Consider the following 11,183-nt stretch of genomic DNA (forward strand, 5'->3'; position numbering starts at 1 on the left):
CTGACAGTCATGGAGCCCCGGGTTGACCTCTGAGTTTGCCCTTCAGGGCCCCTCTTGCCCCTTCCCACCCGCTTTGTGCCCGTCCAGAGACTGGCCTGTGTGGGCTGCGTTAGGCTCCAGGCCTCTGGCTTCCAGCTGGGCGTGGCCAGTGGGAGGAGCCAGCAGGAGGTGGAAGGACAGGAGGAAAGTAAGGGCCTGCACCCTCTCTCCTCGCATCCCCCGCCCCCACCACTTGCCCCCCTCTCCTGGCAGGGCTGGCAGGCTGGTCGGGTGTCACCACACTCCCTCCAGGCCCACAGCTTTGCAAAAAGTCGCTTTGTTGAACCCTCCGCAGATGATCCTAACGGGCGTGGCCCAGCTGTCACCGTGTGGACCCAGAGGGCACATCTGGTTCCTGCCCCGAGAAGCTGCAGGGCGGGGCCGGGACTGGTTCACTCCGCGGCGAGTGTCCGGATGCTTGTGTGCCGTGACCCCGTCAGCCTGGGCGAGTCAGAAAGGCTTCCCGCGGAGATGCCCGGAAGCTGGAGGATTAGGCAGGCAGTCAAGTGACAGTCTGAGGTGCCAGCGCCGTTCCGCCCGGCCCAAGCCAGGTGGCACCCCCGGGGATGCACCTGGACCTGCCAGCCCTTCGGGGTTCCTAGGAGGCGGCAGTGAGTGAGGTGGCGGAGGGGGGGTCACACGCAGACCTTGTCACCGCCCAGGGGCTCCCCTTCCCGGGTGTGTGTTGTCAAGCTCGCCCAGCTGCTGTGCAGAGGAGCCCTCTGAGGGGACGGGTGGGGCCAGGCCGGCGGCAGGGGGTCAGTAAGTTCAAGAGATGGTGAGAGCACTGGGGCAGAGCAAGTCAGGGATGGAGGGTGGAGTCGAGAAAAACCGGGGGGCGAAATCGGTGTTTAGCAGGTTGAGATCGTTTGGCTTAGAGGAGTCAGGCTGGAGGCAGGGCAGTGGTCCAGAAATTCGGGTTAGCACCACCCAGCTATTGGGGGACAAGTTATTGAGGGGTGAGCTTTGTATCCAGAGGAACTGTGTGGTGGGAAACCAACTCGGCCAGCTCAGGGGGTGGCTGGTGGTGGCCTGGGCTGAGGAGGGCAGGGGCGGTGCCCCCACATCCCTGTGGTGGGGAGACCTGCTCAGACAGCCCTGTGACCGAGCCACGGGGCCTGCTCCCATCACGTCCTGTGTGCTTCCCGCCCCGCCCTCGCCCTCGCCCTCAGGAGCTGCCGCTCCTCGGAGCCACGTCCTGGGAGTAAGGTGCAGCCATGCACCCTGCACCTTGGGTGTCAAAGCTGCTGGGCCACCCGCTGGCCAAACTGGCCCAGAGATGGATGAGGCCGGCCCTGGAGAGTGAGTGGAGGAGGAAGGAGGCCAGGGTGCCTTCTTTCTAGGTCTCCCGGTGTGGGGTGTAGCGGGGGGGGCTCCTCAGGGATTCTGGGGGAGAGGCTCTGAGAGGAGGTGGTTGTTGAGTTGAAGGGTTTGGGGGACAGTGGGCTACGCTAAACACAAGGTCAGGGGAGAGAGCACGGCGGGACATTTCAGAGCCATCAGCACATACATGGTTCCTGACCATGAGGTCACCCGAGGAGAGGGGAGGGGAGGGAGAAAGGAGCAGTGAGCCGAGGGCAGAGCGCTGACCACTGATGGTAAGAGGTGGGAGTGGAGCCCAGCCAGTGTGGCTCAGTGGTCGGGCATCTGCCCGTAAACCAGGAGGTCACAGCTCGATTCCTGGTCAGGGCACATGCCCACATGGAGGCCCCTTCCCAGTAGGAGGCATGCAGGAGGCAGCCGACCGATGATTCTTATATTTCTATCCCTCTCCCTTCCTCTCTCTGAAATCAATAAAAATATATATTAAAAAAAAAAAGAGCCGAAACCGGTTTGGCTCAGTGGATAGAGCGTCGGCCTTCGGACTCAAGGGTCCCAGGTTCGATTCCGGTCAAGGGCATGTACCTTGGTTGCGGGCACATCCCCAGTAGGGGGTGTGCAAGAGGCAGCTGATCGATGTTTCTCTCTCATCGATGTTTCTAACTCTCTATCCCTCTCCCTTTCTCTCTGTAAAAAAATCAATAAAATATATATTAAAAAAAAAAGAGGCGGGTGAAGGAGGAGGAAGCTGGGCAGGAGGTCGAGAAGCAGTGGTCAGGGAGGGAGGGAGAGGCTGCGGAGTGGAGTCCTGAGGCAGGCGGTGAGGGCCCAGAGGAAGTGTCCCTTGGCCAGATGTGGCAGGGCCATTTGACGTGAGGTCTGCGGGGCTGGTGACATGGCCACGTGGCCGTCCTGGGCGGGGAGCTGGTCAGAGGCACCCGCAGTGGGTTAAAAAGAGGGTTAGAAGGGGGTGCCCCCGGGAGTGTGGGCTGTGGCTAGAGGGCCACAGAGGGGAGTGTTTAGGCTGGGAGAGCCCTGAGCACCTTTGCAGACATGCGGGTCCTTCCCCGGGCTGTGAGGGGGTCTTGGGTAAGATGTTAGCAGGTGTTAAAATAAACCACAAACGGAGGCCAGCCTAGAAGAGTCCCCGAGGAGACGAAGCCAGTTTAATCGTGCAGGCAAGGCTTAGTTTAAGCTTACTGTGGGCGTCTACCTTGGCCGGTGGCATTTCTTGTTTACGCTCTGGAATTCAAAAGCACAATGTGAACTGTTTCCTAAGGCGGGTATGAGGTATCCCCTGCCCAATGCCCGTCACTTCAGAAAATACTAATATTGTCACCCAAATCTGTGAAGAACAGACAGTCACTGCCTTCTCACCGCATGAGCTGCGTTACAGCACAAGACCCCGAGCCGCCGCCCGCGTGTCGGTTTGCGAGCTGTCTTTCTGGTGTGTGCGCAGTCAACTTGGACTACTGGCTGCTCGGCGACTCCCTGGTTTACCTTCTGTCATTTCTGAGCTTTTGGCACCTGGTGAGGGCTAAGCGGTCAGCGTTGGCGTGAGAAGACCCACTAGCGTGGTCTGTGCTTCTCTCTCCTCCCAGTCACCCAGGCCTGAGGAAGCTGACTCCTGGGAGGACCATGGATCAAACTGCCCGCTGGGAGACAGGCCCGGGTGGAGGTGGCAGACCCCCCAGGAGGGATGGGTGTGGGGGTGCGTCTGACTTAGACTGAAGGAGGATTGGGTGGGGACAGTAAACGGCCATGTGGTGCCACCCCCAGGTTCTGCATCCTGACCACCTAATGGGATGCTGTGGCTCGGGTTAAAGCGGTAGCAAGCACAGCCGAGGCACACCCGCCGGCAGCTCCCTTCCAGGCGGGTCACCTGCTGATACACCTTGTCTTCCCAGCGCCGCAGGCCTGTCAGTCCCACCGGGTTTGCCGGGGCTGCCGATGTGGGAACCGACGCTCCGGCTGGTGGACTAACTGTCTAAGGTCCCGGGGCTGCTCCTGTCCCTGAGAAACTCATGGGGGACAAACACCGGTGCTGGGGTGCTTAGCCTCTGCAATGCTGCTGGAGGCGGGAGGAGGCCCCGGCACAGGGAGACCAGGGGTGCCCGAGCAAGCACAGGGCACCCTGAGCCTGGAGGCAAGCGCAGGGGGCGGGGGGGACAGGAGGTTGAAGTCGTGCACCCTAAAGGCCTTGGAGAGGGAGGCTGCCCACTGAGTGTGGGGGTTCAGGAGGAGGCAGAGCCGAGGATGGAGAAAGGTCTCCCACCTGTGCAATGGAGGGGGCTGTCCAGCAGGGCTCAGTGGCCACCTGGGGGTGGGGGAGGTGAGGGGGTGGCTGGGTCATCCTGGGCCAGGGTCTAAGGGCCCCGCAGGGAAGCGCCCCTTGCTCCCAACAGGTTTGTGGCCCCAGGACAGAGTTAATGCCACCCCCTCTTCTCCCTGTGTCTGAACTGGCCTGTTCCTGGGCACCACGCACGGAGCTGTGCGTGTTGAAGTAGGAGTCTGATGCCAGGGGCGTGTCCTGTCAGATTCTAGAAGGAAACATAAAAAGGACGAGTCGGGCTCTGTCGCCAGCACTTGATACGATGCTAGCACCCGGGAATCTCACTTACCCCAACTGTCCGGTTCTTGTCCCCCTGAGTTTCTCAGGGACAGGAGCAGTGTGTGGCGCCTAGTAGGCGACCTCACATCTGTCCCACATCCTGGGGACGCCTCAAGGGTATGGACACAAAAGGGCCGCATGCTAAGCTGACTAGCTCATGGAGGGCCTTGCAAACTCAGGGACCTAAAGTAGCCGCAAAGGAGGGTCTGAAATGAAAACTTTTTAACTAAGAGCAGTTTATGTCCTAGGCCGGTATCTTCCCTGAAAAAGGTCAGTCTTTACCTAACTGAGTCTATTGTCTTTTTGCATCTAGGATAACATATCTTTGGAATGTTAAAGTAATTTTCCCTTTTCCGGACCCCTCAAAGCACAGGCACTGCTCTGCAGAGACCACACGTCCCCTCAATGTCACTGAGTTAACTGTTGACTGTTAACTATCCCGCACCCACTTATGTAAAAGAAGTGTGTGTCTATCGTTTTCCTCTCTATCCCGGTCCCAGAGGTCTCCCCGCTTTGCTTTCTCCCGCCTCCCTAATCTATCACCAGTGGATTTCATGTAACCCACATAAGTCTCCTCTTTTGATTGTAATGTGTAAAACAAGGTGAAAACTGCCATTCTCCGGAGCATTATCTCAATCCCTTGAGATTCTGCTTCCCGGCAATTGTCAATGGTTTGTTTCCAATAAACTCACGAAAATTCTTCACAGGTTGAGTGTTTCTTACGTTGACAAGGGGAAGGGCTGGGGCTCCTGTCTCTCTGGAAACCCTGAGAGACAGGGTTTGGTCTCCTTTGGTCTCTGCTTCTCCCAACACATCTGTGTACACACACTCACAGACATACACACACACATGCACACATGAACACATATATACTCACACATGAGCTCACGCTCACATGAACACACGTGCACACACACTCACATACACACACATGCACACATGCACACATGAACACATACACACTCACACAAGAGCTCACACTCACATGAATGTGTGCGCACACACACACTCAGAGACATACACATGCACACATGAACACACATACACTCATACAAGAGCTCACACTCACATGAATGTGCACACACACACACTCACAGACATACACATGCACACATGCACACACACACTCACATAAGAGCTCACACTCACATGAATGCACGTACACACACACACACACACACACACACACGCTTCAGTCAGAGCTGCCTGGAGCAGGACCTCTCTGGGCCCAGGGCCTGTCCCGGGCCTCCCTGGGGCCTCACTGTGGTGTGACCCAGAGCGGGCGGCAGGGAATCTGCTCCCAGCATAATTGCTCCTAAATTTGTCCACGGCAGGTTTAGACTCCGAGCATAAGGGGCTGTGGGCTCTGGGTGAGGCTTGGTGCCTGCCCTTGAGAAGGTTCTGGTTGCCTAAAGGGCGTGGCCAGCAGTGAAGGAGGCCGAGGGCAGGGATGTGCAGCAGTACCTACTATGTGCTCTAGACCATTGCATTCACTCTTGGTACCTATGAAGCAGGTATTACTCCCCTCACTTTGTAAAGTGGAAACTGAGGCTCAGGTGTTAATTAGTTGCCCACAGCGAGGAATGGAGCCAGGATTTGGGCCTCGGTCTGGCTTCAGAGGTCCTCTCAGCCCTAGATGGAATTCTTGTTAGCAAAGCCGCTGGGAGGAAGAGGCTATGCGGCCCACCTGGTTGCTCTGAGCACATACATGCCATTACTATGGAAAGGCACAGAAATTAACATGGGTCAGTGCTGTGTAGCTTTTAGGGGCTCTTTGAAAACCTGAAAGCTGGTAGGGGTTACGGACCCTCCCCCACAATAGGCCATTCATGCAGAGGCACGCACAGATAGCTTTGGGTACGATTTCAGGGGTTCGAGGCCCCTGAGGCCTCCAGTGGTTCCCAGGTTGAGCGTTCCCGTGAGAGGTGTTCCTTAACAGTGTGATAGACGCGAAGAGGTGACTGTCCATGCCCCGGCTGGACACACATCACAGTGCACGAGGAGGTCTGTTCGTACACGCTCATTTCAGCCCCGCCTTTAGCAAGACCTGGAACCAATGTGGTGACCACCAGCAGTGGCTGGCTCAATGAGCAAGCTCCGCACACAGTTCCAGGAAGGGGTGGCACAGGCGCACACAGAGCTCCTCTCCCACGCATGTTGTTGAGTGGGGGAAAAGCATGTTGAGGCGTGATATGCACACACATCATTTGTGCAAAATAAAACACAATAAAAGCACGCAACAATGGTACTTATTTCCTACACATGCAGAAAAAATATGTGAAGGCATGTACAAGGGACTGGAGATATCCAGGATGCCACTAATAGCGAGGGCACTTTGGGGAGGGTAGAAGGTCCTGGACAAAGGTGACACAGCCCTGTCTGCAGTGCTGTAAATTTTTTATAAGGAGAATATATCCCTTTATTTGTATACTCCATACTAACTGTATTTATTTTTTATTTCAGAGAAGAAGGGAGAGGGAGAGAGAGATAGTAACTTCAATGATGAGAGAGAATCATTGATCAGCTGCTTCCTGCACACCCCACACTGGGGATCGAGCCCACAACCTGGGCTTGTGCCCTGACCGGAAATCGAACCTTGACCTCCTGGTTCATAGGTTGATGCTCAACCACTGAGCCACACTGGCCAGGGCTTAATATGAACTTTAAAATGTGGCACACACAATGGGTATATGGGAAAGGAGGAAGGGATGCTGAAAGAGGTAGTGTGGGGTAGGGAAAAGCCTTCATGTTGGACAATGTTGTATTCCAGTCCTGACCTTGACAATTACCCGCCAGTGACCTTGGGCAAGTCATTGGGCTTGAACTTTGAGTTCTTGAGGCTTGAGGTTGAACTCTCTGAGCCTCAACTTCCTCATCTGCGTAATGGGATGATAATGTTTGCCTTTCAGGGAAAAATAACTCATAGCACATAGTAGGTACTTGATGAATTATAGCCATTATTGCTATTTCAATTTTCAGCCGAGAAGATATGAGCTTTTACTAGGTGACAGTTGGGTTAGGACTTTGGGACCATCGATTCCATCTGCGATGACTTCCTGGAGGAAGAGGAGGAGTTTGAGCTACCTAAGGGGGAAATAGAGCAGCAGTGAGTCAGAGAGAAGGCTGTGTGCAAAGGCCAAGAGGGATCTCACAGACAAGGACACTTGGAGTTTCTAAACTAGTTGCCCACAGACGCAGAGTGAGGAAGTGCAGAAGTGATCATACGGAAGGAATGAGCTTAGGAGGAGAACTTGGGAAAATGCAGAAAACTGGGATGGTTCTGTGGGAGGGAGAAGAGGGAAGAATGGGCTTTGGTACCAGAAAGACTCCTGAAGACAGGGATGTGGGGCATTTAATGGGCCAGTGTGGCCTTGGCGAGCACTCAGTAAAGGTGGGGACTGCAGGCCCAGGGGGGACAGCAGGACCTAAGGTCTTACATTTGCAAGATGCGTTTGACAGAGGCCACCGCCCAGCAGCCCTCCCACTCCCCTAAGGCCCGAGCGGAAGGATTCGGGAGGCATGCCAGGCTGCCCTAACCTAGGAGGCTGCTGTCTTCTCCTCAGGAACCTCCACAGAATGGGTGAGTTGAGCGCTGGCTGGTGGAGCTGCACCACATCCAGTCGACGTGTACCCTGTGAGCTGGCAATTCTCAGGCCCACAGGAGCCACGTGCAATGGTGCTCTCGCCCGATGATTGAGGGCTGTTGGAGGGAACCTTGGTGCCCAGCACCCTCAGCGTGGGGAAGTAAATGTGGAGGGTGCCCACTGGGGACTAAATATGCCCATCGCCACATGGATGGGTTTTTTAAATACTAAAACTGAAAAACATGTGCTCATGTTTTGCAGAAACACATACAAATGGTTGGCTACGGGGTGGGGTGAGGAATGGGGATAAAAGTGAGATAAACACAAAGGGTATGTGGTGAGAATCAGTCTTCAGGTGAGAGGGGAGGCAAGCCCTCATTTCTGCGTGCATCTCGCCATCTAGTGGGCATGGTGGCTCCCTGCTCCCTGGGTCCCCGAGTTGGTGTGCAACCTTGGTGCCAGGGCACCCTGGGGCAGCCCCTGGAGCAGAAGGGGGGGGGGGTAAGGGGGGGCTGCACTAGTGCAGGGTGGGAGAGGGTGGACGGGCTTGCCCTGCTTCCCCAGAGGGCCCTCTGACGCCAGGGGGCCACCCCGGCTGTTGCAGGCAGGCAGGTGTTCCTGAGGGGCCAGAGCATGAGGCCCAGATGCAAAAGTGTCACCCACATCTGTCACTCTGGCAGGGTCGTCATGAAAGCAAAGAGCGGCGAGGAGAGAGGGCAGAGCCGCTCAGAGCCCAGCGAGAACGAGGGCTAACGAAGACCCCGCGCCCAGGGGCGAGGAGCCGCTACACCTGGACCTGGCACCAGGTAACCAGGGTGCCAACCCCTTGGTCAAGTCCCTCAAGACAGTCTCCCCTCCTGGGAACACGATGGTGTCTGCCTCGCAGGGGTGTGGCGAAGATGAAATGAGTGAGAGTAAAACACTGAGAATAGGCCCCCTCGGTGAGGGCTGTTACGGGTTGGCTGCTATCAGTATCTGAGGGTCACCCAACCCTGTGAAGCCGACACCCCACCCTTTATGCTCCCAGATAATGGGGGCTGGGCCTGAACAGACAGCTCTGGGCCACTGGGGGGTGGGGGGGGGGCGGGGCGGGTCACTGGCAGCAGGGCCTGGGGCTATTGGCTAAGAATGGACTGAGGACCCAGGCCAGGCCTGAGGTGGGGGTGGAGCAAACCAGGGTGGGGTCCCGGGCTGTGGCACCCCATATTTGGGGTCTGCAAAACCCCCCCCCCTCTTCCCCAATGCCAAGCTCCTCTGCTGTCCCAGGCCCTGCCAGGCCGTGGCGGTTAAGTGTGATCAGGATAAATACACCACTGTGGGTGGGGACCAACAGTGCTGGTTATTTTGGGGTGTGAGGGGCCCACCCTGCCTCCCCACCTCCCTCTGCCGTTCATGACTCGCCACTTCCCTCTTTCCTTCTCTCCTTTCCTCGCTTGCTTTAGCCGTCCCTCCCCGCAGCCCCAGCCTTTCCTGGCTCCTGCAGCAAAGCTATTTTCCTAAAGCACAGAACAGCATAGGGCCGTGGTCAGCAAACTGAGGCTCGAGAGCCACATGCGGCTCTTTGGCCCCTTGAGTGTGGCTCTTCCACAAAATACCACGGCCTGGGCGAGTCTATTTTGAAGAAGTGGCATTAGAAGAAGTTTAAGTTTAAAAAATTTGGGTCTCAAAAGAAATTTCAATCGTTGTACTGTTGATATTTGGCTCTGTTGACTAATGAGTTTGCCGACCACTGTTGGAGAGCCTTCCTTTGCTTCTCGTTGCCCGAGAGTCAGTTCAGATGTCCTGACCAGCATCAGGTCCTGTGGTCTGGCCAAGGGCCCTCTCACACCTGTCACCCGTGACTCCCATTCTCCCCACCCATCACCTGCACCCCCCCGCAGGGCCTGTGCCCCCATCTCTGCCTTTGCTTGGCTTTCTGCCTCCTCCCCGCTTCTCACCTGGTCAAGTCCTCCTCCTTCGAGGCCTGGTTCCATCGTTAGCTCCTCCACCGAGACTTCCCTGGCACACTGGCCACCCCGTGCCCCGTCATTAAGCCAGACACCATGAATCACTCACAGTCGCCACGTTTGGAACAGCCGGCCCAGTGCCTGTTCAGAGGGTAGAAGGAAAATAATGTGTGTGCCTGGGCGTCAGGTGGCAAGGTGGGGGTCTCGGCCTGGCCACTCACCAGCTGTGTGACCTTGGGCAAGGTCGTTAACCTCTCTGAGTCTCGGGTTTCTTATCTGCTAAATGGGGATAAAGCTCTTATTATACGACCTACATTCCTGACCACGGCCCGCAAGGCCTGGCCTGCCCCAGCTCCTTCCTCTCTCCCAGGTGCCACGCTGCAGCCACGCCAGCCTCCCCGCTTGTCCTGGAACCGCTCAGACCTTCCTGCCTCCTGGCCTTTGTGCCTGCCGCTCTGCACCCAGAACACTTCCTCCTCAGCCTCCTCCACCTCGTCTTCAATGTTGCCTCCTCAGAGAGGTTCTCTGCAAACACCCTCTAAATCCCCACCTGGGTCTCACCTTCTCTCTGTTTCCTTCTGGGCTTTCCCAGTCTGTACGTTTCCTCCTTTTTGAATTGGTTGTCAAGTCTGTGAGGATGAGGCCATTGTTCCTGGGATTATGGGGGATGAACAGACTTGATGAGTGTCGTCCTGGCCTCGCCTCTTCCACCCGCTCATCTCGGGCGTGTCTCTTGTGTCTGCATTTGGGCACCGGGCACTGGGCATGGCCCAGAGTGGGCCCTCCATCTGCCCTCTCCTCCTTTGTTCTCCCTTCTTTTCCCTTCACGCTCCTCAAGGCCAACTAATGGCTTCTAATGCATGTCAGGCAGAGCCTGGCATCTCCCAGAGGGGGCTGTGCTGGACAGGCCCAGGTCTCTGCTTCCAAGCCAAAGACAGGAGTTTAAGCAGGAGTTTGGGGTCCATTCCTGGCTGTCGTACAGCGGCCTTGGCCATGCCCTCAGGACAGTGACCTAGATGGTCTGGTGTAACCTGAGAGACTCGGAGAAAGCCAGGCGGTCCCAGCGATGCCCACGGACCCCTGGCAGGTGGGGAGCGTGGGCTGGAAGCTGCCCAGGACGAGTGAAGCAGCCTCGTTTGGTTCACAGAAAAAGTGGTCCCTGAACACGGGGTGTCCCTTCATAAGCCAAACTGGAGGTCTTCCCGGAGGTCACCCTCTCTGTGCGGGAGGGCAGGCCCCGGGAGCCCGCGGCAGGCGCAGTCTGTGGGTGCAGAGGCTGCCTGGAGGCTGAGGCGCTCCGCCCCGGAGGCAGTCCACGGCTATGGACACGAAGGGGTGAGGAGCTGAAAGAGCGACCCCGCAGGGAGGTCCCAGGGCCGCCCCCTCCCGCCCCTGGGCAGGGAAGGCCGGATGCAGCCCCTGCCTGAGAGAGGCTTGTGGTGGGCAGGGAGGGCCGGGCTCCTTGCATTTGAAGATTTACTGATAAAATTTCAGGATTGATGGAAGGGTTGCTGGCCCCTTATTTTGTTAAGTAAAGACATAAGGGCAATTAAAAACTAACTTTCTATTATTACATCCTAAAAATTGAACACTTTAATACCCCCCAAAAATTGAAATAAAGATGACTAGTCCTTCCCAAGAACGCTGGATAGACATCCTTACACTGGCATTCTGAGCTGTGGA

Source organism: Cnephaeus nilssonii (genome assembly GCF_951640355.1).
Source record: "Cnephaeus nilssonii genome assembly, chromosome: 9".
Taxonomy (NCBI): Eukaryota; Metazoa; Chordata; class Mammalia; order Chiroptera; family Vespertilionidae; genus Cnephaeus; species Cnephaeus nilssonii.